The sequence below is a fragment of the Symsagittifera roscoffensis genome, chromosome 4 (assembly GCF_963678635.1).
Source record: "Symsagittifera roscoffensis chromosome 4, txSymRosc1.1, whole genome shotgun sequence".
NCBI classification, from domain to species: domain Eukaryota; kingdom Metazoa; phylum Xenacoelomorpha; order Acoela; family Convolutidae; genus Symsagittifera; species Symsagittifera roscoffensis.
In genome coordinates this window covers 24,841,344-24,868,847 of record NC_087065.1, presented here as the reverse complement: position 1 = coordinate 24,868,847, position 27,504 = coordinate 24,841,344, and positions in this window count along the sequence as shown.

Genomic DNA, 27,504 nt, shown 5'->3' with positions numbered 1-27,504 from the left:
AAAAGTTTTTGTTCGGGCAACGTTCACTAAAGAATCGACAGGTTTTAAAATCCGTTTGCCGATAACCTTCCGGGTTACAGAGAAATCGAACTTAACGTGTTTGATTTAGTGGATTCATCAATCCGGAGGGGTCCAAATAGCATTGTTTTTTCGCAAATTTTTTCAGCTGGAACGTTTTAGATCGGGTTTTTGCATTGAACTAGAAGAGTATAGTTCTTTTAAGCTCGCATCAATAGTTTTTAGGTCAAAAAGAACAGAATTGCGAAAAAAGTTAGGCGGAGCCTATAAGAGAGAAAATTTTTTGATTGAAGAAAAAAGACGTTTTTAATAATAACGTTAGAACTAATGGACAGATCCAGTTGATCTTGGCATCATTAGATCAGAAATTAGGTGAGCTTACTCATAAAATTAACCATTTTTCAGAAAGTAAGCGTGAAAATTTTTAAAGATTGTTTTTAGCAAATTCACTAATTCGGGAAGGTAGACCCTTCAGGTTTTATATAAAATTTTTATTTTGGAAAGCCCTTACAGCCCTACCAAAGGGTAGCAACTGTTGAATAAGGCAATTTTACGCTCTTCTAGACAAAAAGGGAAGGCTAAGGGAACGAGAAGACCATAGTCGAGTCGAAATTGGGCTAGTAATAAGACCCTTCACAGTTAAGGTGAATTGTCAAATAAAAGGCTTAGCTTCAATCCGGAAGGGTCTAAGAAAGGAAAATACACCCTTCCTAGTTAGTACAAACAGCATAATATTATCGGCGAACGTATCCGGAACGGTATCGGGTGAAAACTTTGGAAGTCTCTGAAAAGCTATTTTTTGGCAATCAGGAGGGGTACTATTTTTGCCAATCCTGAGGGGTACTATTTTTGCCAATCCGGAGGGGTCCCAATATTGCCAATCCGGAAGGATCCCAATTTTGCCAATCCGGAGTGGTCCCATTTTTGCCAATCCGGAGGGGTCCTGTTTTTGCCAATCCGGAGGGGTACTGTTTTTGCCAATCCGGAGGGGTACTATTTTTGCCAATCCGGAGGGGTCCCAATATTGCCAATCCGGAAGGATTCCAATTTTGCCAATCCGGAGTGGTCCCATTTTTGCCAATCCGGAGGGGTCCTGTTTTTGCCAATCCGGAGGGGTACTGTTTTTGCCAATCCGGAGGGGTACTATTTTTGCCAATCCGGAGGGGTCCCAATTTTGCCAATCCGGAAGGGTCCCAATTTTGCCAATCCGGAGTGGTCCCAATTTCGCCAATCCGGAGGGGTCCTGTTTTTGCCAATCCGGAGGGGTACTATTTTTACCAATCCTGAGGGGTACTATTTTTGCCAATCCGGAGGGGTCCCAATATTGCCAATCCGGAAGGATCCCAATTTTGCCAATCCGGAGTGGTCCCATTTTTGCCAATCCGGAGGGGTCCTGTTTTTGCCAATCCGGAGGGGTACTGTTTTTGCCAATCCGGAGGGGTACTATTTTTGCCAATCCGGAGGGGTCCCAATATTGCCAATCCGGAAGGATTCCAATTTTGCCAATCCGGAGTGGTCCCATTTTTGCCAATCCGGAGGGGTCCTGTTTTTGCCAATCCGGAGGGGTACTGTTTTTGCCAATCCGGAGGGGTACTATTTTTGCCAATCCGGAGGGGTCCCAATTTTGCCAATCCGGAAGGGTCCCAATTTTGCCAATCCGGAGTGGTCCCAATTTCGCCAATCCGGAGGGGTCCTGTTTTTGCCAATCCGGAGGGGTACTATTTTTACCAATCCGGAGGGGTCCCAATTGTGCCAATCCGGAAGGGTCCCAATTTTGCCAATCCGGAGTGGTCCCAATTTCGCCAATCCGGAAGGGTGCTGTTTTTGCCAATCCGGAGGGCCTTGTTTTCGCCAATCCTGAGGGGTACTATTTTTGTTAAGACTTAAGTGGACAGAAGAAAAGAAAATAGTGAAAGGTAATAGGTTTTTAAGCGACAGGCTAGGAATCAGTGACTGCACTGGTAACTTGCCTTCTATAAAAGACAACACCAAAATAAGACAGGTCTAAACTCGGATATTCGCGACACTAAGTCTAAATTGAAAAAGAGTTTGTAACTAATTTGTGTGGATTGAAATCCAAATAGTTTTTCGTAAAGTGATTACCCTGAGGCTTTTAGTAGGTCTAGCTCGGGCAATTCGAAGGCAGATAGGTAACCCAGGACTCGTTGGGTGCAATAGACGCCCGCTTGAGGAAAATTACTGCCTTCAAGTTTTGTCTGTTTGGTGCAGCACCGAACAGGGAAAGCTCTTTCTTTAAAAAACAAGTTCGACTATCACATTGCGACTGACTAAAATACAGTACACAAACGTTTTTCATTGAAAATATTCTTAAGTTTCTTCATTTTTGGTTTTAATTAAATAATATTTGTGCTTGATTGGGTAGTGAGAACACTTTCTTTTAAATATATTCATATCATCAGACTGTGCTAGCTTCATATCTTGCAACTAATAATCGATTATTGTGAATAAATTGTATACACACTGTACTGTGATAACATACAACGATTCGTGGTCTCTATTTGAGTGAAACTTTTGGAATTTTTTGAGTTTTGTTTTTTTTATCAGTAGTCAGACTAAAAGGACACTAGCAATCGAATTGAGTGTATAGGCAGTACGAAATGAAAAATTGAAAATGAGTCTAGACAAGTCAAGGATACCTAAACTAGGTGATAGCTCCAGGAAGTTCATACCAGAGAAACAGAGAAAAGTAATGAGTGACCCTTTTGTGGAAAGAATCACAAGAACCCGGACCGACAAAGGGAAGAAAGTTTTAGTCATAATGCTTGAAACCAGGAGTCAAAAGTCATCAGAAGGACAAAAGGCAAGATTAGAGGTAGAGGTCCATTCAAACCCTGCCATGGATGAGAACCAGTAGGGACATGAACCGGAAGGGAGAGGAAACAGAAGATTGACGAGTGAATCTACTCCGGTAGAACAAGGCCAAGATTTTGCCACTACCACCGGGACCCTGGACCGAGAAGAGATGTCGAAACTGTCCGACATCTCTACTGGAAATGTGGCGACTACAAGATCACCCACAGACAACACCATGATGGTTGGCATGACAGAAAAACCGGCAACGTCCTCATTCTTTTCAGAAAGAGTGAAGAACACTTTGAGAAATTTTTTTCCATTTACTATGGGAACGGGTACAGGCGATGAAGCACAAACCCAGGAAGAAGAAGAGGACGATGACGGGCAAGATGACTTTGGATCTCAAGTCAGCCTCAATAGTTCGACTCAGGAGAATGACTCATACACCGATAGAGAGACTGGTACCATGGACCGATTCGGTGTGGTGAGGACAATAGGCAAGACCACAAACGGATCAGGCCAGTCAGGAGACTTTGTGAATATGACGAGCTCGGAAATGCGAACTGGGGAGAGTAGGAAAACAGGGCTAAGCAACGCACTGGCTGATCCAGAGGTGGATAGTGAAAATATGTCGAGGCAGAGAATCAAAGCCCGAATCTCGACCAGCACCAAGCTACCTGAGATCGACAGGGTGACATCGCCATTTGTGACCCATTAGTGGAAAACGGAGCATCAATTGAAGAAGCCTTGACCGACCAACATAGTGGGCAGTATAGGGGAACAGAATGAACAGATGTCCATAAGAATGAGTGAACTGGAAAGGGCAGTCCATGTCGAATTGAGAATTCAACAAGAGCAGACTCTTGGGACTCTTGACACGAAGATATATGCGATGATGGAGAGGCTAACTCAGGCTATCATGGATAGGTTGGACGGGCTACTAGGCAGCAGGAGTGGAGCAAAAAATGGGGAATCGAATTCGGGAGAACCCAGCAGGGAGCCAAGGGTGAACTTCAATGAACAACAGAATAGGAGAAGGACATATGGATTCACTAGAGGAAGGGGCAGTTCATCAGGCTATACCACATGGGACAATAGACCACGGGGCCCAAACATCAGAGGAAGTTCAAATGGCAACAGAGAGACCTCAAACGAACGACCGACGCAAGATACACATGCGACTAGGAGATGTGATTCCAGGAACAGGACTCATGCGAGCCAAGGAATAAACAATCCCAGCGAGTCGGACAGGAGGGAAAATCCGGAGCCTTTATCAGGGAGTGAAGACACTCAGGCGGGGCATTTAAGAGACGCTGCATCAATGGCCACAGCCTTTGAACCTCTGAACAGGTCCTTGGAAACATTTCTTACGAGGTTATCTAGAACCAATGAACGTAGTAAAAAGTCCAAAAGGGTTTTTAGGAAACCAAGATGCTATAAAGACGAATCTGATGGCTGTATTGATACCTGGTCAGAAAGACAAGAATGCAGTGCGCTTACCAGCTACTTGGAAGGGACAGCCCTAATCTGTGTGATGGCCAAAAAACAATAACAGCAGGACACTGCTGAGAAAATCTTTGAAATTTTGTTAAATCGCTTCAGCTCAGGGGTCCAAGGACACCGAGCAATGATGCGCTTCGAGAAACGGGGGCAACGTGAAGATGAGACAATAGACAAGTTTCTATACAATTTGGAGATGCTGAGCAGGTGTAGTCAACCAGATGAGTCGAACAGAAATATGAACCTGGCAGTAGCCTCAAAATTCATCGATGGTGTGAAGAATGATGAACTTCGAAAAATGTTGGCGACACATTACATACCACTCTCAACCAATGCGCCAACACCAGAGGAGCTGAGAATCAAGTCCAAAGAATATCTTTTGCTGAAGCCTTCATCGAGATTGCGATATTACAAAATCAATTATGGCAATTTTAACAGTGGACCAGGAAACCAAGGAAACAATTGGTACAAACCAAGGGACGATATGGACAAGAGACGCTCTTGTGCAAATTGCAGTTCGACGGACCAACATGTGTCAGCATGCCCAACTTACAAACAGGGCATGAAAGCAATAGGCTTTAGCCTCGATGATGAAGATACGTCAGAGGTCGACCATGAGGGTTTCATGAGAGGAGTATTTGCGACATTCGGCCCGAGGTCTTTCTTTTGTAACTTGGAAGGTCATTTTAAATCGGATTGTCCACAATTCTGAGATGCTGTAGCAGCCATGAAGCACCCAAGGCATGAGGAAGCTTTATCGGGTGTGAAATCCAGCAAGGCTTGCCTGTTGAGTGAAGCAGAGGCACGCAGAAAAGAGAAACCGTAAAAGCTGGCAACGAAGAAGATGCAGGCGGTAACGGAAGAGATACGTGAACCGGAATGGGTGATTGCAGTGGATGACTTCAAGATCGACTATAGGGCAGCCGCGAGGGATGCTCTAAACAGAGCCAGCAGGAATTGGTAACAAAGGAGATCGAACAAAAGGTAAAGCTCGAATTGGAAAATGAAAAAATTCAGGAAAGGCTGAACGCCTTCGAGACATCAGAAGTCGAAGAAACGAAAGCACCCAGCAGTTTGAGCATGAAACTAAATGTGATCTCCGGGAAGACGTTCGGTATGGTGCCGCAGAGAAGTAAACTACAATCGAAAATCTCGGTAGCGGGACACCAGATAATCAGAAATCTGAGTGAACCATCAGAATTCACTTTGATGCATTATCTGAGACAGGTGGAGCCACGCAATGAGTCAAGAGCTGTGCGAGCGCTATTAACAACGGGTGACCCTCGAATAAAGAAACTTCACGGGCGCTACGTGGAAGTCTATGGACCATATCAAGTGATGCTGAACGTGGACGGGATCAGTATCTACACTAGGAACAACGTGACGACAGACAGTGACCAAATAGGGTAAATCTATTTGGGTGAAGCAGAACTTAAAAAACGTAGGATAGGTTATGACGCCATAATGGAACAAGACGCGGTTCACATTGGACACAAAGCAGATGTGACTGCACATCTGCTCGACACCAACGTGAAGAAAATCGGAGTCACAGGGATTCTGGACACAGGAGCGGTAGTGAGCGTGATGTGATAAAAACTTGGGAAAGAATGGGCTTCACGAGAGAAGACCTAATTGCGACAAATCTCCGACTAGCGGCAATCAATCGAGGAGCAATTTACGTGGCCGGAAGGAAACCAATAACGGTCCTCCACATGGGAGGACAGGATCTTTGGATGAGCTTCCTTGTGGTAGAGAACTTGAATGACTCCGACCAGTTCATCTTGGGCAGAGATTTTATCAGGAATTTCGACGTGATGATTGACTTGAACAACGGTCTAATAAGGATTAGAAACCCAGACTGGAAGTATGTTAAGAATCCAATTAATAGAATAGAAACAGATGAAAACAACGTACCAATCTTTTCAGATAGAAAGGTAAAGTTACAGCCGGGACAAGCTGTAGTAGCAATTTTTAGAATGAGAAATTTAAACTCGTTAAGTGATACTAAACAGGTTTGTTTGGTTCCGAACCCAAATAGTCAAAGTTCAGTGATTTTAGGCCGGAGCTTCTCGGTAACTCGAAACGGACTGTGTGTCAGTCAGTGTGTTATCGAACAGACTGGTCACCACGGTTTCAATCCAACGTGGAAAGAAATTTGGTTACGCTTGGCCGATAAGGACTGACTATGAAGAGACACAAAACTTGAAAAGAAATAGTGTGAAAGACTGCCCTTATCATGCCAATAAAGATAAAATTTTAAATGAATTAATGAAATTAAATCTATTCATAAACTTTTTTTAATGAAATTCGAAAAGGACGACGGCTTGTATGAATGTGGTTTTGCCAGAAATAGAATATTTAAAAGGGAAAATAGGCGAGGGAGATTTAGAATCATTGCGGGCGGTTTTAAATCGGAACGCGGTTGTATTTTGAAAACAGAAGGCGGATATCGGTTTTTGTAACTTCGTCGAACACGAAATCGAACTGGAAGAAGGCGCCGTTCCCCGTAGGGAAGGCGCAAGACGAATGACACCACATAAATCGGAACCATACCGAGCGGAGACAGAATTGTTGCTCGAATACGACATGATAGAACCCTCGAAATTGCCGTGGGCTTGCGGGTTAGTCATGGCAAAGAAGAAGGGGGACAGCTTAGGTTCTGTTGCGACTTTCGTTACCTGAACGCGGTGACAATAAAAGATGCGTACCCGATACCGCGAATAGACGAAAGACTCTCGTAACTTGGTGACGCCAAGTTCTTCACCACTCTTGACTTGGGTTCGGCCTTCTGGCAGGTCCCTCTGCGAAAGAAGGAAAGAGAGAAGAACGGATTTGCATGTGATTTGGGGTTGTACCAGTGGAAAAGGATGCCCTTCGGCTTGTGCAACGCAACAGCCACTTTTCAAAGACTGATGGCTCAGGTTTTGACCAGAGTGACGAAGAAGTACGGGAACCTTGTGATGTGTTACGTGGATGACGTGGTCATAGCAACACTTACCATGGAAGACCACATTGATCGGCTCGACGAGGTCTTTGGCTGCAAGAAGAGAGCAGGCTTGAAATGCAAATCATATAATTTTGAGATCCTCAGGGATTCAATCAAGGTTCTAGGAAGAACGGTGGACAGGCATGGCGTGAGGCCGGACCCGGAAGCAGTAGAACGGTGGACAGGCATGGCGTGAGGCCGGACCCGGAAGCAGTAAAGGCTTTTTTGACATGGAAGAACGGACACACAACTCATGAGTTTCCTAGAATTCGCCAATTATTACCGTGAGTTCATAAAAGGATATGCAGACAAGGTGTATCCCATGCAGAAGCTGATGCGCAACAAAGGAAAGAAGTTCGAATGGAACGAAGAAGCACAAGCTGCCTTCGAGAACATAAAGCGTGAACTGTGCGAAGCGCCAGTGCTAGGCATGCCTACAGAAAAGGCATGTATGTTCTTGACACAGACGCATCAGTAGTAGCCATCTCAGGAATACTGCATCAGGAGCAGGAATGGAATTGAAGAACAGTTCTCCGTCCTATTGCATATGGCCGTAATGTGTTGAGTGACATTGAGATGAAATATGGTGCACCGAAGGCAGAAATGTTTGCAGTAGTCACATTCGTGGAAAAGTACCGCGCATACTTGGGGAGCGCTCCCTTTAAGTTACGCGTGGACAACATAGCGATATCCTGGTTGAAGACACACTCAATGGATCAGATTTATATTGGTAGATGGATCGTATGATTAGGTGGCTACCACATGATAATCGAGCGCAGGATGCGTGACAAACACCAGAATGCTGACAACCTCAGCAAGAAGACCGAGTTCTATGAAAGATTGGAACAGAAGCAAGCCAATCAGGCAGAAATCAAGGAAGGGTTCTCGTTTCTGGGACAAAGAAACTTACGAAGCGCTTCCCTTGACGAGATGGTTGGACAAGTCTGGACATTCAATTCCAGGATGTCCAGAGTTACCAGTAGAGAAAGCAGCCGAGATAAAGATTTTATCCAAGGAGGATCCGGTGCCCCTGGATCTGTTGCTGCGCTCAAACCTGGTCCAGCAGGAACTCTCTCGCATGAACATAAACAGCCTCTCATTATTGGGTAAAACAGTGCAGGTCACACCGCAAGTGATGCGGATGCTGGGTGGATTGTTGGAGAAGGAAGTGACCAGAGATGATCCCGAGTGGGTAGCAGCTATGGAATCACTGAGAGTCTGTGAGGAGGTGAAGATCATGCCGTCAAGACGACAACACAAAAAAATTGAAAGGAATTGTAGGACTATAGTTCAGCAACTAGTGTCCTCGATACCCCAAAACGTCTTGACAAGCACATCATACAAACGGAAAGAACTGGGGTACGATACACAAAAGAAAACAATAATCTTTGAAGACCAAGATAAGAAAAGTGAGAAGGTTGAACAGAACCCAAGGCAAGAAAATTTGTCCGGGGAGACGAAAAGTGAGGAGAAACGGCGAGTTCAGGAACAACACCTGGGACAAGAAAATTTGTCCGGGTAGTCTGAAATAGATGAAAGGTTCCTGGTGAGAAAGAGGACCTGGAGAAAAAAAGTTTTGTCGGGGGAGTTCAGATGGATGAGAAGAACGCACAGAACTGATCTGGAGGAGGGAACGTGCTCTATCGCAGACTCTTCAAGGGATGACAACTCCCGGAATTCAGGAATTGACACCTACTCAGACAGGAACTCGAGCGCAGGAGCAGACATGTCAGAGCTAGCGATCCACACACTATTAGTGGAAATTGGAGCAAGGGATCTATATAGGGAGATATATCAAGACCCTGACAGTGATCGCTACCTCATACCAGGTGAAAGAGTCATTGGCAACGTAGCAGATGATCTGGAAACAATAGCAGCATCGAAACCTTTGATAAGCTTGTTGCCGCAAAAAGAGGTAGTCAGGACTGATCTTCAACAGTTCAAACAAAAAACACAACCATTGGCGAAGATTTGGTGCGTTAAGATGGGAGATGACACGCATCACCCAGATGAAATGAATAGTCAGATGAGGGTGAAGAAGACGTACTTGAAGGCGAGATACAGACTCTCGGACTTACTAAGAGGGCAGAGAAATGACTGCATGAGGAGCAACCTGAAAAGGTGGATCGAGAATAAAGCACCGGACAAAGGCGATCTGGAGGAAGACAGTTATCGCATTCTGAGACAGTACTTTATGCAGAAATAGGACGAGGAGGGGATCGTGGCTTGCAAGAGAAGAGAAGATGACAAAGTCCTGTACAAATATAATGCGATAGTGTTGGAGCAACTCTATCAAACAGAACTTTTATTCAGGTCACATGATCAATGGGCCATCAGGGAATCGACAAAGTATACCAGAGGATTCTGAAACGCTTTGAGTGGCCTGGAATGAAAAAGGCATCCGAGAAACGGGTAACAGCATGTCTGTCATGCCAACAGGTCAGGGATCCAATGAAGTTGCGATTTCCCTTGCAGTCGATCGAGTCATCTGAATTTAACGAGGTGGTACAGATTGATCATCAAAAGATATGCAAGACAGACAGTGGTTACAATCAAGTCTTGGTCATGATAGATCACTTCGTGAAGTATGCAGAGGCCGTGCATTGCATAACTGCCTCAGCAGAAGAGACTTGCGATCACCTAATCAATACGTGGATAGCGAGACATGGTTGTCCGATGACATTTCAATCGGATAACGGAACAGCTTCGTGAAAGAACTTACGAAAGAGCTCATGCGACGTCCGCAGGTGGCTCAAGCCTACTCCACGACATACCAACCCCAGATGAGTGGCTTAGTGGAAATGCAAAATAGAACGTTAGTGTCGATGCTGAGGGTATATTGTTCCAGGTACATGACCGATTGGGACAGATATCTTCCACAGGTGATGGGAGCTTACAACAGCACGCAACACCCCACCACCGGAGTTAGACCACACATGATGCTAATTGGACACGAGAACTCTTTGCCTTTGACTTTTTTTACCCGGGGTATGAGGGGAAGAAACCATCACCACAAGTCTACGTAAGGGATGTGATTAGACGTCAACAAGAACTAAACGACTTGTGTAGACGGAACACTTAGCAGGCACAGGCAAGGCAGAGGAAAAGATTTGATAAAAAAGCAGTTGGTGCAAAAGCTTACTCGGTAGAAAACTACGTATGGGTATTTCAGAACGTTATACCACCGAAAGGAACGAAAAAGCTCCTAAAAAGTGGAGGGGACCCTTCTTGATTACGGAAGTGCATCAGGAGGGACGCTTTTATAGACTGAGTACAGGCCGAGCCGCTCACTATGAGAACATCAAGCCACCCAATCCATCGACAGAGGACTGGAGTATACCTGCAGACATGGAAGAGGGGGAGTATCTGATGATAGACCCTGCTTGTGAGGTCAACGAGAAGGGCAAAGAACGATGGAAATGAGGTCACAGAGGAAGGAACAAGTCCACCACTGGACCTAGATCCCAACGAGGTGATCGAAGCAGATAAAAAAACCTTACCCTACGCAGAGGAGGACTGGCAAGACCCAGAACAAACGGAGTTCCCCAAAAATTTGGAGCCGGACATTCCGTTTACGATACAGACTCGACAGAGTGACAGGACAAGACTCACGAAGAAGTATAATAGTTACGGAGATGACTTCGTAGTGGACCGGATAGATCTAAAGAAGAAGTAGTGGGTCTAGAAAAAATAACTATTTCACAGGACATTGACGTAGTCGATGATCACGACGAGGAGTGGGTCGATGACCGGTCCAAGCCTGAGGTAGAATTCGACGACGAGCAACAGCAATCATATGATCAAGACTGGACGAATCTGCGTGTCTTGGAATGGCTGAACGAAATGACGTCGGACCCAATGGAGACCAGTATCACGATTCAAGATGTAGATCGTGGAAGCATGAAATACGTAAAAACCGAAAAGGAAAATCCTTCCTGGGCTGCCCAGGAAGGACGATTACTCATTCCGGCTTCCAAACTCGATTTGATATCCGGTATGCGATCCACGGGAACGACGATGGATATTTTTGTCCGGGAGTGGGGTAATTAACACACTGAAAATTTGTAAATAAAAAAATAAAGAATAGCAAGAGAGACAGGTGATCTAGAAGCAGAAACAAACAAGGACCCTAAGAAACCGGACACAGGGAGAGTAGTTGAGTCATATTTTAACTTACCAAATACTCGAGTAGCATAACGTTGACAGATAGCGACTTTATACTCACGAATAGAACACGTGCGTTAGCGATAACAGCAGACATGAGTTTTAGGACAACGTTAGCAGCGGATTTTAAGAGAGAATATAAAAACATAGAATTCCATTGGAAGCAGAGGCCAGGAATAGGAGGCGTATCAGCTTTGCCTCCGGCGGCGTCACAGATACCGGGAAAGTACTTATGCTTCTTGGTGACGAGGGCGACGGAGAAGAGGCACGTCACGTGGACCCGGAAAACCTAGTCTTGTCCTTGACGAGATTGAGAGACTTCCGTGTGGAAAGGGAAGGGAAGGAACTATCAATTCCAGTGTACGATCCGAACCGAGCACGACTGCATCTACACGAGTTGTATGCACTGATACACGTAATTTTCTCTGATACTAATAAACAAGTATACTTACATAAGAACTATTATTTATATATGGGCTGAGTTTAGGTAGCATGCAGGAAGGCGTCATACTGAAGGTGTGTTGTGTGTGATATGTGTGTTATGTCATGTTATGTGTTATGTTATTAAGTGCCTGGGTAAGAAAAAATTGTTGACCATGAATAACCGAATGACGATCTTAGGAATAGATCCAAAGTTTGGACTGTCCATTCTTAGTTCGAATTCCAAAATTTTAGCAACGAATTAATTATAATAAATTTTAGGATCAAAACCTTTTTATCTGACTGTTTCAAATACATTTTAATATAAAAATAGTGTAGAATTGACAAATGTGATATTGGCGACCTCTTTTCTAGATCCTGATTGATCATTTAATTATTCACGTGATTTCAACTCATCAAACCGACAATAGAATCGAATCCGAATAAACATGGACAACTTTGATTTGAACGAGTACATGGACCTGGCAGAGGCGAACGTAGGACCGATGATAGATGCTATCTATCGTCGGCTGATGGATCGAGACTTTGCTCTGGAGGACCCAGAGTAGTCATGTTGCTGGCCGCCTTAATAAACTTCTTGGGGCATGATAACCGTGGGGACCGCCCCACGGAAGTCTTATTGATGGCAGCATACGGAGAAGGAGGAGCACTAGACCGCCCGAACATGAGGGCAATGAGGTGGAGAAACGGGGCTCTCTCAGGAAGTGACTTGGCAAACGAGTCTGGATTGGGAAGTTCGAGGACCTACCAACCAGGTGAGATGCCTCTGCCCACCAAGCCTAGGCATGGATTGAGAAGGATGCATCAGGAAATGAACAGCGAGGCTGGCTCGTCTAGTTCACAACTGAGAGCAGCTGTGCCACCAAAGGGGGCGAGAGTAGAGGAAGATATTCAGACGAACAGAACTATGCAGACCTTAATGGAACGATAGAAGAACTGGAGAAGACCAGAAGGGAGCTGGACAAAATGACCAAGACCATGCACAGTACAGAAGGAAATAGAGACATGTGGAAGAAATTGTTTGAAGATTGTAACAAGAAACAAAGGGGGGGGGAAGAGCGCTTGAGGCGAGAGTACAAAGAGCGATCATCGCAGCTGACGTTGACGACAGCCGTAGAAAAAGTGATACCTACAAGGAAAATTCCTCGCGGACAGTCCCCGGTGGAACTTTTGACGCCTCGCGAGTTGAGTCAAACGACGGAGACGCGACTCCCAGCTACAACTGGTCAACTGACAATCCGAGACCCGATTGACACCCTAGGTGACCCAGTCGTGGAGCAAACGGTGAGAAAGTTGATAGAAACTGTTGGAAGATTGGTCGCTAATAGGAATGCGCCAGGTTCCGGGGTGACTGCACCCTATGAAACAATCGATGGCACGGACAGATTACAACTCTCCAAAGAGATGATGACAAGAACGAGAGTTAGTGATACAACGTTACCAACAAAGAGCTCTAAAGTTCCAGAGAGAAGGATACGAGAAGTACTGATGAAGAAAGTGTCCCGAGTGATTGACGTGCAGAATAACAATCAGTTGAAGTATAGGTTCACGTGAGTTCCGGAACTGTTTCAATCGATCCACTTGGGTCCCAGCAGTAAACCTGCAGCAACCGCCACTTGGTACATCACATCTGATACTGGGTGACAGCTTAGTCAGAGTGCTCCAGAATTTGAGGACCTCCTGGATCACTACGGTGATGGCCTTTGGAGGTGCAACGATAGCCCTTCTATTTCAGATGGTGGAGCTGATGAACCCAGGGGGGATCCCTAACATAATGATCCTAATAGGGACGAATAATGTATCAAGAGGCTCAGATGAGGAAGAGGCGCTATGGGAGTCGATGATGGTGTGCTTTTTTACTACTCTCTGTCATAAATTCAACGCGCGGTACTGACCGTATGCACCGTACCAATGAGCACGAAAACGTTGACAGCGACAGGAAGAAGACATATTGAAGGAGTCATCAGTTGGAACAACATCCTGAAAAATCTTGCAAGTCGGAAGGCTGGACGGTTGATCCCTATGGACATTGAACACAAACTGAGAACTATGGATCAGGTCAGATTAACCACTGATGGGATACACTTTGATAGCATTGAAGGACAAGCCTGGTTGAACCGAGTCTTCCAGGAGCGATTGGATGAAATGGAAGTCGAGCTCTTTGACACGGGAGTGCTGAAGAAGGAAGAAACTGCTATTGAACCGGGGATTTCAACCTTTGTGCCCCCTAACCTTGAAACACCTTTGGGAACGGTCCCAGCCGTGACGAGCTATAGGTCGCAAAGCTCTAACTAGCCGGGGCAAAGGACAGATGTACAAGATCGATTGGGGGAAGCGCCAATGAGAAGAACCATCGATCCTAGGCGAAGATTAGGACCGGTCAATCCGACCTCGGAGACAACCAGCACCTCTAGATCGGAGACAAGATCAGAGACGAAAAGCACCAGTCGAGAGGAGCGACACCCAGACAGGAGCTCCTTGATGTGGTCGAGGCCCATACCTTCTCCCTGGCATATGTACAAGAAGGATCTGATGAAATTGAACCTTCAGACGGTGAGATTTGCAGCAGATGCCATTAGGATGTTGAATGGAGCGATATTGTCTGTCAACGGACTGTACTCGAAATAAGGCGTAGACTGGTTGATAGCCGCTGGCATAAACTTCAGCTCTATAACCGCCTTGAGATTTGCCGATTTAGAGGGACTACCCTCAAACAATACAATGGGTCCAGTGAATGCAAGACCATTGCAAGATGTGAAATTGAACCACGATGAAGAAAATCGAGAGGAAAGACCCGGAAGATTCTTGACGACGAGGGCACCGATAGGACAACAGGTAAAAATATTCAGGCAGATGAAAGCACCCCCAGGACACGTAACAGAGAGAGCGTACCCGAAACAAGTGAATCAAGAAGGTGATGTTCAGAGATACGGTGGATTGAAGGCGATCAAGGAAGATGAGACCATTTTTGCTGCGTATGACAAGATAGAAATGAGGAGGGCAAAGATTATGGTAGTCGCGAGTTCAGACTTCGTGTATAACTCCAAGTCTCTGTTTTGGCTTGACGTTATAATGTTGGGAGCGGTCGACCTAGACCTTATGCAATCTGTGTCGATGGCAATTGGGGAACAACGGCAGACAGAAATGAACCCAATCACAAATGTATTCGCTGGCAACAATGACCATCTACACAGTAGGGGTTTTCTGAGCAGACTCCTAGAACCTACGACGAATGAAGCCGCTGTATGGCCAGCTATAAAGGATATCCAGGAATCAATGGGTGAAGTAGTAGACACGCTGAAAGAAGGTGCCTTCACTAAAAAAAATAACCGAGAGCCATGTTTGCACTGTCTCCGGGATGTGCACATCTCCCGGATGGACTGAAATTCGTGTATGCAATGGTGGCTTTGCTCTCGGAAGGGAAATATGATGTAATCATATCTGCCCTAAACCGCGGAATAGAGATGGAGAATCTGAGGCCACTCAGGGCTGAACTACCTGCGGTGTGGTCTGACATCTCGAATGCGATGTGAGGATTTAAGGACCATTCACTACACATGTTAGAGCTAGACGAAGTGCTGAGGTTGGAACTGTCCAACTTCAGTCGACAACTCAAACTGAAGCCGGGAGTTGATGATGACCATCGAGTAATTGTAGCGATGTCTAACGATTTATGGTTCCGAGGAATGGAAGTAAAAGAGGGAAAAGAGAGAAGAGAGAACTCCAAAGAGACCAGAGCTCATTTGGAAGCGATGGTATCGAGAACGAAACCACAGGCTAACCAGTGGCTGCACTTGACCTCTCGGATAGCAGCTTTGGGCGACAATGCTTTCGAGCGAGGCCCAGTGATGATCAGGAAGATCCATGCCTACTTAGTGAAAGAGTTAAGCCTGGCCAAAAATGCTGAAGAGAAATCAGCCGAGTTCGTGAACAGAATGTGCCAAGTGACCCTGAAAACTTTCTGGACACAGAATGTGAAGGGAGAAGAAGGCTTTGACCGCGTCCTTCTTGGCGATGGACCGCGTCCTTCTTGGCGAAAATATACCCTTCACTATTTCCCGATACCTGATAAAAGAATTCCTCCGAGTAGTCGTAGAAGTATCAATCGTTGAATTACTAGCCCTTTTCGTGACGTTTTGAGCAGAGAACTTTGTGAAAGGCTCAGCGATACTGATCTCAGAGGGAGTGCAGAATTTGCGATTAGATGGAATTTTAACGTTGATCGCGATAGCGCATGGAAACTTGGGAGGATTGATGTATTTGACACGCTATCCGGAGCAGATGAGAGAGAAATTGAGGAAGTTCGACGTGAGACTATCTAAGGATTCCTGAAACAAGATAAGAGATTTGCGACATACTCTTATCCAGTTGCTCCTGCAGCAGAATCGCTCTGGAACAGGAGAGGATGAAACGATTGTGAGGGAGGAAGATGTGCGACGTCATGCTGGGGGCATGCCACTACTAACTGATCTGAGCTTAGCTGTGAGGACCGATCCCTTAGCATTGATCAGAGGAGCCACGGAATTCGTGACGGTCAAATATGGACCTGCAGTCACGTTTGCGTTCCCTGATGTTAAGGTGGAAGCATACAGGAAGTCGGTGCTGCACCTGAACCTCATATCAGCAGTGGACGGAAGAACGCTGAATTGGTGTGAGCAGCGTGTACTGCGAGAGCTCACGAGTGAAGACCTTTTGTTTGCAAAGATATCGGAGCCAGAGATGGCGGTCATTAACTTTGACGATCACTTCCGTGATCGTATGGTAGAAGTGGACGGGACAGGTTGAAGTTTTCCCTAAACTCTGGAATCTAAGACCCTATGACAAAACGGAGAGATCACAAGAATTCCTCGACTGACTGCAGTATATCATAAGGTGAGAGAAGAGACGAAAGGTTGGGGCGATTATAAGAAACTGCTGGAGGAAATCCCTGAATTCCCTCGGATAAGAAGGATGTTGCTCGGAGCAGTCTCCGCAGTATAAACTCCTAGGTTGAGAGCTTTTGAGACAAGTGAAAGGAGGATGGCGAAGTTCTCGGAAACGATGGACCCGTGTTTTGTGGGCAGAATTACCGCAGTGCTGCAGTATACGCAGTTTGCTTACACCGGATGAAGCAACGAGAAGACGGATGAGCAATGCAGCGACTCCAAAGCTTGGGAGGTTTGATGAGGAATGGACGAAACTGGACCTAGCGCCTATGGCGATGAGAGGCAAGGCAGAATTACCAGAAGCCTCCCTGATCATAACGAGTGTGAAAACAGAGTTAACGGTGGGAGGAACGCTACGGTCTAGAACCATGCTAGCACCATTCGGCTATGAGAAGATCAAAGTATTTTATGGAGAGGAGGAAGATGAGTCAGCTGGCAGGCTAATTGTACCGAAATTTCTTGATGGGACCAGAAATGAAGAGCATGGGCCCACAAATTCAGAAAAGAACCTAGAACGAGACGATGGGCAGGGAGGAAGCCGTCGATCGGAAAAACCTATGCAACAGGATCTCGATCAGGCTGGGGAAGAACACGATAAGAATTCGACAGGTGGAGTATCCAGCCTAGACTTTGAAAATTTCCTCAGTGATTTTGAAAACGGCCTGGACGCGTTGGAAGCGACGACTGAGCCAGCAGACGAGGGTAATTCCACGCTGGAACACCCATCGGCCTTTATGAGAACGAAACGGAAATTGCCGGAGAGCGGCTCTCCGATCAATTCTAAAGATACCGAACAGAAACTCTTGATGGAATCACCAAGGAGAAGAAGAATAGAAGGCGCTGCCAGAGTATCTTTCTTGGGAACGTTGCCCGAAGAAGAGTCGGAGGTGCAGAACAAGTGAATGTGACGGAAGGGAAAAGGAAGAGATAATGAAGGAAGACTTGGAGAGAAACGTGATGTTGTACCTCCACAAGAGCTTCTGCCGAAACTGAGAGTCTAACGTTGAGACTCTACCTTGTTGTAAGCAAAGAGTAGAAGAGCAGAAGTGTTGGAGGACTGCTTCCATCAGCGTCAGAATAGCTACCGACGTGTTGCAGGACACAGAGACTGAAAGTGCGGAGTCAATGTCGCAGGAGGAGGAGATGGAACATTGACAAATTGCCGGAAAACAAGATGCAAAAAGAAAGAAAATTAGAAAAATTTAGAAAACTTAGAGCTTCTAAACGACGAACAACGAAAGAAACAAAAAGCAACGAAAGAGAGGATGTTAAAACTCAAAATTGTTTTTATATGTGACGAAAAACTCAAATGAGAGACAAAGTAGTTCATGGAGAGGAGGAAGATCAGTCAGCTGTCAGGCTAATTGTACCAAAATTTCTTGATGGAACCTGGAGTGAAGAGCAGGGGCCCTCAAATCCAGGAAAGAACCTAGAACGAGACGAAGGGCAGGGAGAAGCCGTCGATCGGAAGAACCTATGCAACAGGATCCCGATCAGGCTGGGAAAGAAGACGATAAGGCTTCGACAGGAGGAGTATCCAGCCTAGACTTTGAAAATTTCCTCAGTGATTTTGAAAACAGCGTGGACGCGTTGGAAGCGACGACTGAGCCAGCAGACGAGGGTACTTCCACGCTGGAACCTCCATCGGCCTTTATGGGAACGAAACGGAAATTGCCCTAGAGCGGCTCTCCGATCAATTCTAAAGATACCGAACAGAAACTCTTGATGGAATCACCAAGGAGAAGAAGAGTAGAAGGCGCTGCCAGAGTATCTTTCTTGGGAACGCTGCCCGAAGAAGAGTGGGAGGTGCATCATAGAGACCATGAAAATAGGACGGGATGCATAATGGATAGAGCGGCCTTCATGGAAGAGGTTTGGACAGTAGTTCAGAGCTACGGAACCCAGTCTATTTGGAAACTAGGTCTCAACCGACCAAAAATGCAGGAAGTCCCTGGCAAGTTGGCGAGTGTGAGAGATCTGATGACCCAAAAAGGAGCAGCAGTAGCGTGCGCGAAGCGGAGAGACGCTCTCTGTTTCGTTCGATTTATGATAGAACAAGTTTCAGTGCCATCATTGAGCACTTGTGTCAAGATGCCAAGGGAAGGCGATGAACGAGCGAAAGCCTTGCTCTTGCTAGCAAACATGAAAAAACCCGTGGAACTAGAACCGATGAAGAAAATCGACGAAATAAGGAGGTTCTCAAACAAGAAGCTGAGGCTCTCGAAGGAATCTATGGGAGCACTGTCGAAATCCAGTGAATACTGTGGACCAATCAGGAAAAATACATTCAGTTGCGTATCCGGAATCATAGGGATAGCGTACAACCCTTTCCTAAATGAAGACATACATGATCGCTTCTTTGATTACGAGCAAGCAGTGTTGCTAAGATTCTGGACGTCAAGGATTGCAACGATAAGAAGCGTTTCTAAGAAGCAGACCAGGCTGGGACTAGTCTTGGAGGAAAAGGTGACTGCACCTTCAGTGCCAAAATCGGACAACCGAGTGGAGTTTGAATTGGGATTCTCAGACGAACTGCTGAGAACGAGTTTGATGGTAGTGTGGGAACTAATGAAACCATCATGGTGTCCGACTCCCAACACCGATTCGATATTACGAGCGACTCAAGATGTGCAGAGGGAGTTTAATTCAGACTGTAACTTGCGTGACCTGAACATCGTCTATAATTTGATGACAACAACCTCTAAGAGCAACGGGGAAGACAAGGAAGAGTTGCCTGGCTGGGAGCCAGAGGACTGGGTCAAACCTGGTAGCTCTCTGGCAGAAGTCTGTGGACTGGAAGGTCACATCTATGGAGGTCTGGATTGTTTAAAGACCCTGGAGAAGCAACAAAAGCAATTGATGTTATTGTTTGGGAACATTGTGATGAAGCCGAAAACAGAACCGAATCTGATAGCAGATTGCCATGGGGGAACCGAGGTAAATCTAGTGACTGCACTAGGATTCTACAGCATGTTTGGTTCTTTAGAGTCACTATTGAATCTAGAACAGAAGCATGAGATGGTCACGGCCATCAGTCTAGAAGTGTTTCAGGAGTTTTGCAGACTGAGCAAAAGCACATAAGAAAGTGGAGGGAAGCAATCGAGGCGGAAATGAACATCCGGCACAGTGAAACTTATCGCAGACCGTCGGGAGCGCGATATTTGGTGGGATCGACCTTAGGTCCAATGTGCAAAAGCAGATACCCAGTGCATTTCGTAGCGGTGGATGTGAAAAGCACGAGAACGATAGTGGATCAAGCCTTCTCAGTGCCAAGAAGCGTAAGACTAGCGTGAATGTCAGAAAAGTTTTACGAGTTACTGTGCAAAATGTTCTCAGCAGTTCCGGAGAAAACTAAAGGGGAATTAGAGTCGATACTGGGAAAAAACTTCATGGGATACGCCAGTGGGAACTTCAGTGACTTTGAAAGACCAAAGCAGAAAGGATCAACAGTCACGCATTACAATGCAGTAGATGAGAATGATGAAGTCCACCGAGTGATGATGGAAGTGGAACGACTACTGGAAGCTTCGGGAAAACGTCATTGGAGGAGCATCATGTTAACACATGATGAGTTCCCCTGCCATTGCTTGCTACAAACATGGTGGTACCCCGGCGTAGTAATCTGGTGTTGATCTGGGACTGTGGAGAGCTGCTCTCCATGGGTTTACCAGACTCATCACAGCCCATAACGATAGTGATAGTGGGAGTTATGATGGCAATACGATGGCTGGAAGCTCATGTAAAGGAGAACAAAAGACAGGAGACGCCGACGAGAGAACAGTTACAGGGATTGAATTGTCTAAAAGATTCAGATCGTTTTGGGACAATGTGCAAGATCTTGAATATTCCGATGGAAGTGAAAAAAATATGGGCCAGAAGAACTGATGCCATGGTTTAGAACCAACATCACTGCATGTTTGTACGAGTATTCCAAGAAACGTATGTCGAAGCACAGCAGAGTGTACAGTGTGTATCAGCTGGACATTGGAGCAGGAGCTTTTGAGCGAGCTTTTGTAACTCATCGGAATGCAGTGACCACCACCATGAAGAAAACTTCTAGAACGAATGAATGTGACGGAAGGGAAAAGGACGAGATAATGAAGGAAGACTTGGAGAGAAACGTGACGTTGTACCCCCACAACAGCTTCTGCCGAAACATAGAGTCTAACGTTGATCCTCTACATTGTTGTAAACAAAGAGTAGAAGAGCAGAAGTGTTGGAGGACTGCTTCCAACAGCGTCAGAATAGCTACCGACGTGTTGCAGGACACAGAGACTGAAAATGCGAAATCTATGTCGCAGGAGGAGGAGATGGAACATTGACAAATTGCCGAAAAACAAGACGCAAAAAGAAAGAAAAATAGAAAAATTTAGAAAATTTAGAACTTCTAAACGACGAACAAAGAAAGAAACAAAAAGCAACGAAAAAGAGGATGTTAAAACTCAGAATGGTTTTTATATGTGACGAAAAACTCAAATGAGAAACAATGCAACTAAGTTTCCATTTGAAACTGAAAAGAAAACCTTTAGTTGAGCTTTGAAGATTAAAGAATTTGTTGCATTTATAAATTTGCATTATAATTTTAGTTAGTGGCTTTGGAGACACTTACTAATTATTTAGAAAGACTTGAGTGGAGAAATTATTAAAATATTCCAGCCGGCTTGATTGTTTTTAATTAACTAGGAGAACTGATCACTTTGTGGTGACATGAAAGGCTTGGGTAATCTCTTGAAGAAGGAGATTATTTCATTGTTCCCTCTAACCACAGAGTTCCTTAGTTTTAATATTCAGGACCAGTAACAATTAAATTTCCGAAGGGAAGAAGCATAGTAGGATAATTTTAGTTTGTGGGTTGGGAGGACTGTCCTGCGTTCCTACACTTTTGAACCTAGGAGAAAAAGTTTTAAGTCGGGACATACACATTGGAAGTCTAAAAAGATGTTTTATCCTAAGTATATCCTCGAAAAGCCAGATTGATGAAAGAATTTGGAAGGCTATAATAGTGTAGTATGATGCCATTTATATTCTGCAGTGAGTCGATATGACGTGATAAGAGTGGGTTCGTGCACTTTGTAATTTCTGTAGGATGACACTGTACCATTTTGATGAAGACAACGAGACTTAATGAGGACATTGACCGGGCTGTCCGTGGAGTGTGTGACATTCGACCAGAATGTACGGAAATGCAATTCCGTATTCGAATTTTAATTGACCAGAAAAGAACATCTGACCTGGAAGATTGACGGTTTTAACAGATTAGTGACGTTATCTGATCGATTAGACAAAGTGTGAAGGTCAAAATAATCTGGTATCTTAATTTTTTTTAAATTTCGAACTGTGACGTCATATTTCTGAGAAATGCTGAAACAGCTATTCAGGAGAAAAAACAGAAGAAAAACAGAACAACAATAGTTGCAGTAGAAACAACTACGAAGAAATAGCGAGGGATAGAATTGGAAAATGTCAGAAACCGCTCCGAGTTTTAACAATTTTGCCGCTTCAATCGTTACAGAGCAATTTACACGAACGAGGGAAGGTGTTGGTACGACGTGTCCAGCCTTCCCAAAAGAAATAAGGACGTTATTTCCCCGGATTCCAGAATTCGGGGGGGGGGGGGGGGTCTCGGGCCATGAACTAAAACTTTTTATATAAACTTTTAGCTTCTTGGTTATGTTCTGAATTGAATTTAATTAACATCCGGATTCATTTTCAGATAATGAGGAGCTGAGAGCTGAGGGAAAGGGTTGATCCATCTTCGATGGAGATGATGATTTTTATCTACTGAACAAAACTATAGTAATACAAAAAATAGTAGTAGCCCTGTTTTTATGAGTGACCTCGTGGTCTGGGGACTAAGACCCAGCCATGAGCTCACTATTCTTGCATATAATTAAGTGAATTTGAGTGTTTTGACCGAAGCCAGAAGCAGTAACATTTTTGTCGACCGGATGTTAGAAAGACCACAAATAGAACTGGCTTTGGCAGAGACGGTGAAAAGCATGAAGAGCTTTGTTTAGACGCTAGCCAGTCGTTTAAGAACCAAGTTTTATTTTCCGTCGATATGTACTTCCGGACGAATGCTACAAAGGTACAGTCTGTTGCATCAATAACACTACGTCGAGTTGGATCAAAATCCACGATGCACTAGTTTCAGCAAAGTGCCTGTTCGAGAATAATCAGTACCTAGCGCCAATTTACGATCCAATAGTCGAGAACGTAATAATTAAAATGTTTACTCAAAAGGAACAACGGGCTGCGGATGAGAAATTGAAAGAAAGGAAGTCACGTCCCACTCTGCTGATGGAATATAAAGGACACATTTCCGATCATTTCAGAAGAAGTATCTTGAAGATCACAGAAGCCTGCGTTCTGTTTACCTCACGGAAAATGAAAACGGTCTTACCTTCCCTGAAGAGCAAGATACCAGATGATCTGAAAAGCCGTGTCATTTACAAAATAACCTGTTCTGCATGCAAGTCCAGCTATGTCGGTCAGACGACACGGCATTTGATGACCCGACTAGCAGAACACGCCCGTATCAGCTCACCCGTGGGAAGTCACCTCAAAAACTGCATAGGAGACGTTTGAGAAATTTGCTCCAAGATTCTGGACCAGACTGAAGATCGAGGACGACTACTAACGCTTGAGGCCCTGTATATCGCAAGGAGACAACCGACACTGAACCAACTCGAAGAATACAGGCAGCGGCAGCTCACCCTCAAATTGTGATAGACACTTTTCTTTGTTCCGGTTTATATCGGCGAGATTTGTTTTTACTCATATATTTGTGCAGTTGTTTTGGTTTTTTGTTAACTGGTTTGCTATGATGAAGACCATTTCAGATGATAGTTTCTCTGATGATGCACACAAAATGCGAAAGCGCTCAGAAATAAACATTGATTGTATGCTTTGTTTTTCATTCTATTAGTAGTCGTATGCCAGTCGGTCATAGCTGGAAGTTTGACCTTGAGCAATACAAACAACGTAATTTTTGGGTGAAATGGAATTGTTCAAAAATTTGAATTGAGCCTGTCATGCTCAACTTTCTCGCGACAACTGAAAATCTCAAAAATAAAAGATCAGAACAAACGAATTACAATCGCGGGAAAGTAGTCGAAAAAAGATGCGGGAAATTGCTATTCGCAATTTCCAGACATAAAAATCACACGAGATGTAGAGCTGTCCAATCCTGAACAGGAAGCAAAAAGATTGCGAACAAAGCAGACACAAGTAAGAAGTGGACCAGAGTGAACCCTCAGTGGAAAAATGGACAGCTGGGGTATCCCAATGGTCCAGTTCTAAAACTCAATTCTCGAGTCAAAACTCATGTCCCTTGCTGGAATTCCTTGATTACAAACTTCTTGAGTTAAAACTTAATTACCTTTAATGCTAGAGTTGCAGATTAATTTAGTTACTCCAATTCTCGAGTGTGCTGGTATGTGAGTACCCAATTTACTTTTCTTGAGTGTGTTTTATAATTGCTATGTTGAGGTAAGGAGAGTTTTAGGTTGATCCATCTGAAATGGATTAAAATTCCACTGTCGAATAATAAGCAACTGAAACGGAATGTCCCGACCCTGTTTTTGACGGCGTTCGCGTGTTTTTGGCATTTTGAGACCTATGTATGGGGACGTTCTTATTTTCTAGAGTGGGGGCTTATTTTGGTAGTGGCCTTTAAGCTGTAACGAGGGTTTTAGTCTCATGTCGCAAGTGAACCAAATTGGCTCCGACCATTCGAGGTAGAAAAACACAAGAGATAGTGTCCCTGACTCTTGAGCCAATGGTTATGCGGCCTATTTATCTTTAACCTCATATGTGACTTAAGTAGGCGACTGTTACATAGTTTATGGCGCTCCTGGGTGTTTTTACGACATTATGATTACGGAGTTGAACCCACTTCACACAACTCCGTGCTATATACCCATTCTAGAGTACCGGTGGTACGGTTCAGCGGGAACGTGTAAACCTTCCGGTCGTACCATGATAGCTTTTTAAGAAAATTCGGGAAAACTTCCTGGTACGCTCTCCGAACGAGGCCTAGCTAACTGAGTAAGGGGGGGGGTATCTAGGGGGACAAAAAAAACGAGCAAAAAGACAAAAAGCGAAACAAAAACCGAAAAAAAGAATAGAAAAAGGAACAAAAACCATAAAACAAAAATTGACAGTGATTTTGACACCAGATTAGTTGGATCAAACCTTTATATTAATTAAACAGTATACCCATACTGTTTTCAAAAGACCAATCGTTTCGATCATTTCAGCAATTTCAAAAGGTGCCCGAGTGGGGCGTTGTCAAGGGTTTTCAGATAGCTTGCAACTTAGCTGGACCACTAGGAGACTTGACTGGAAAAAGTGACCAGCCAAGTAGGAAAGTGGTTCACAGGAAGGGAACCCGACAAGTGCTGGACACGGCAGGGGGACATCCAGCACCGACGGGACCGATTAGAAAAGGCACACAGGGGTGTCTTGTTTGGTCAATCGACGGCCCAAGGGAGAATGGACTGGAACAGGTGATCAGCCAAGTGGGAAAGTGGTGCTGGTGAGAGGTGCTGGACAAGCCAAGGAGACAACCAGTACGGAATCAGAACAACCAGAGGGGGCACACAGAGGTAATCTGGTTGGTCAATCAGGTATCGTTAGAATCCACATTACATTATAGGAGATAAGTGTAAAATTGGATTAGCGGAACCCCACCATTTTGAGGAGTGTTTTTATTTGAGCAGAGCTTGGAAACAGGTTCTACCGTTTTCTCTCGAGAGGTTTAGCACCCAGCGCTTAAGGTAATTTTCGGCTGAAGAGAGGGGCTAAATAGGGGGGGGGGGGAGGTTAGATGGGGGCTGGTTAGGTTAGAGTTTGGCGGTTGCAAATTGTAAAAAGGGGGACACGTTATAGTAACTAATGAATCGATATTGTCGATTTAGTTACAATATAATCTTACACGCGTGAATTACAGAGAAAGGATAGCCAAATTTAAGATCGAATTAAGGTAGGTACCCTTGTCGGGGGAACGGAGATAGATAGTTTTTGTAACCCCGAAGGAAAATACCCCATAAGAACGTTGGTAGGGGGGAGGAAAACGCGTGACAATCAGGTACCAGACATTTTTTTCTACGAAAAGACGACATTGGTCACCTTTGATTTTAGGTGGGTTCATCTTTCTGTTTTTATGAATTTTTCTCGTTTGAGATTTTTCATCTTTCTGTTTTTATAAATTTTTTCTCGTTTGAGTTTTTCATCTTTCTGTTTTTATAATTTTTTCTTGTTTGAGTTTTTTCGTTTTCGGTACTAATTTTATCGATTTTGAACGACCAGGTGATCACAACACACCTGCGAACAAGTTGGATTTCAACTTGCATCAGATTAATAAAGGGAGATAAATACAGGGGGGTTAGCATTTGAAACTTTTGGCCAGTAAGTTAAATAGAGCTCAATTGGTGGTACCAGGGATAGTGGTTCAAGAGTCTCAACAACGAAGAAGAAGAAATCAAATTGTCCAAACACTAAGAAAGAAGGGGACTTGGGACAGTGTGAAGTGTCCCAATACTTGAGTGGCGATGTCCTGGGACAGTACGAAATTTTCTAGGGACAGTGCGAGGAAGTCTTGGGATAGTACCGAAAAGTCTTGGGACAGTGCGTAAAAGTCTTGGGACAGTACAGAAAGGTCTTGGGACAGTACCGAAAATCTTGGGAGAGTACAGGAAAGTCTTGGGACAGTTCCGAAAAGTCTTGGGACAGTACTGAAAAGTCTTGGGAGAGTACAGGAAAGTCTTGGCACAGTACCAAGAAGTCTTGGGACAGTGCGGAAAAGTCTTGGGACAGTACCAAGAAGTCTTGGGACGGTACAGAAAGGTCTTGTGACAGTACCGAAAAGTCTTGGGACAGTACAGGAAATTCTTGGGACAGTACCAAGAAGTCTTGGGACAGTGCGGAAAAGTCTTGGGACAGTACCAAGAAGTCTTGGGACAGTGCGCAAAAGTCTTGGGACAGTACCAAGAAGTATTGGGACAGTGCGGAAAAGTCTTGGGACAGTACCAAGAAGTCTTGGGACAGTACAGAAAGGTCTTGGGACAGTTCCGGTAAGTCTTGGGACAGTACGGAAAAGTATTGGGACAGTGGGGGAAAGTCTTGGGACAGTACCGAAAAGTCTTGGGAGAGGACGGAAAAGCCTTGGGACGGTACCATGAGGTCTTGGGACAGCGCGAAGTGTCCCGACATCAGAGCGAAAAGGGTCTTGGGACAGTGCGAAATATCCAAACACTTAAGTAAAGAGCACAAAGGACCGATCAGAACGATTAAATCAGGAAAAATCCGCTCTATTAAGTTCACGAATTGAAAGATTTTAACTTAAGAGAATTAGGAATACTTTTTGGAATTTTTATCCTTAGAATAGAATTTTTGTAAATATTAAAATTGTAAATAGAAAAAATTTTAAATAAAAATCATGAGACGAAGTTGGGTACCGATAGCAGAAAGAAGAGTTCTAGAGTCAAAGACAAATCATAACTCTTCGCAACGGAAAGCAATGCCGTCGGTCCAAAAAGTAATGAGAAAGAACTTTTCAGTGAGCATGGTCAACACAAGAAGCGCAAAGGAGAACAAAACGAAAGAAGGCGCTGATGAGGGACGAACGGTACCTGCTACAGAAATTGATCTTGA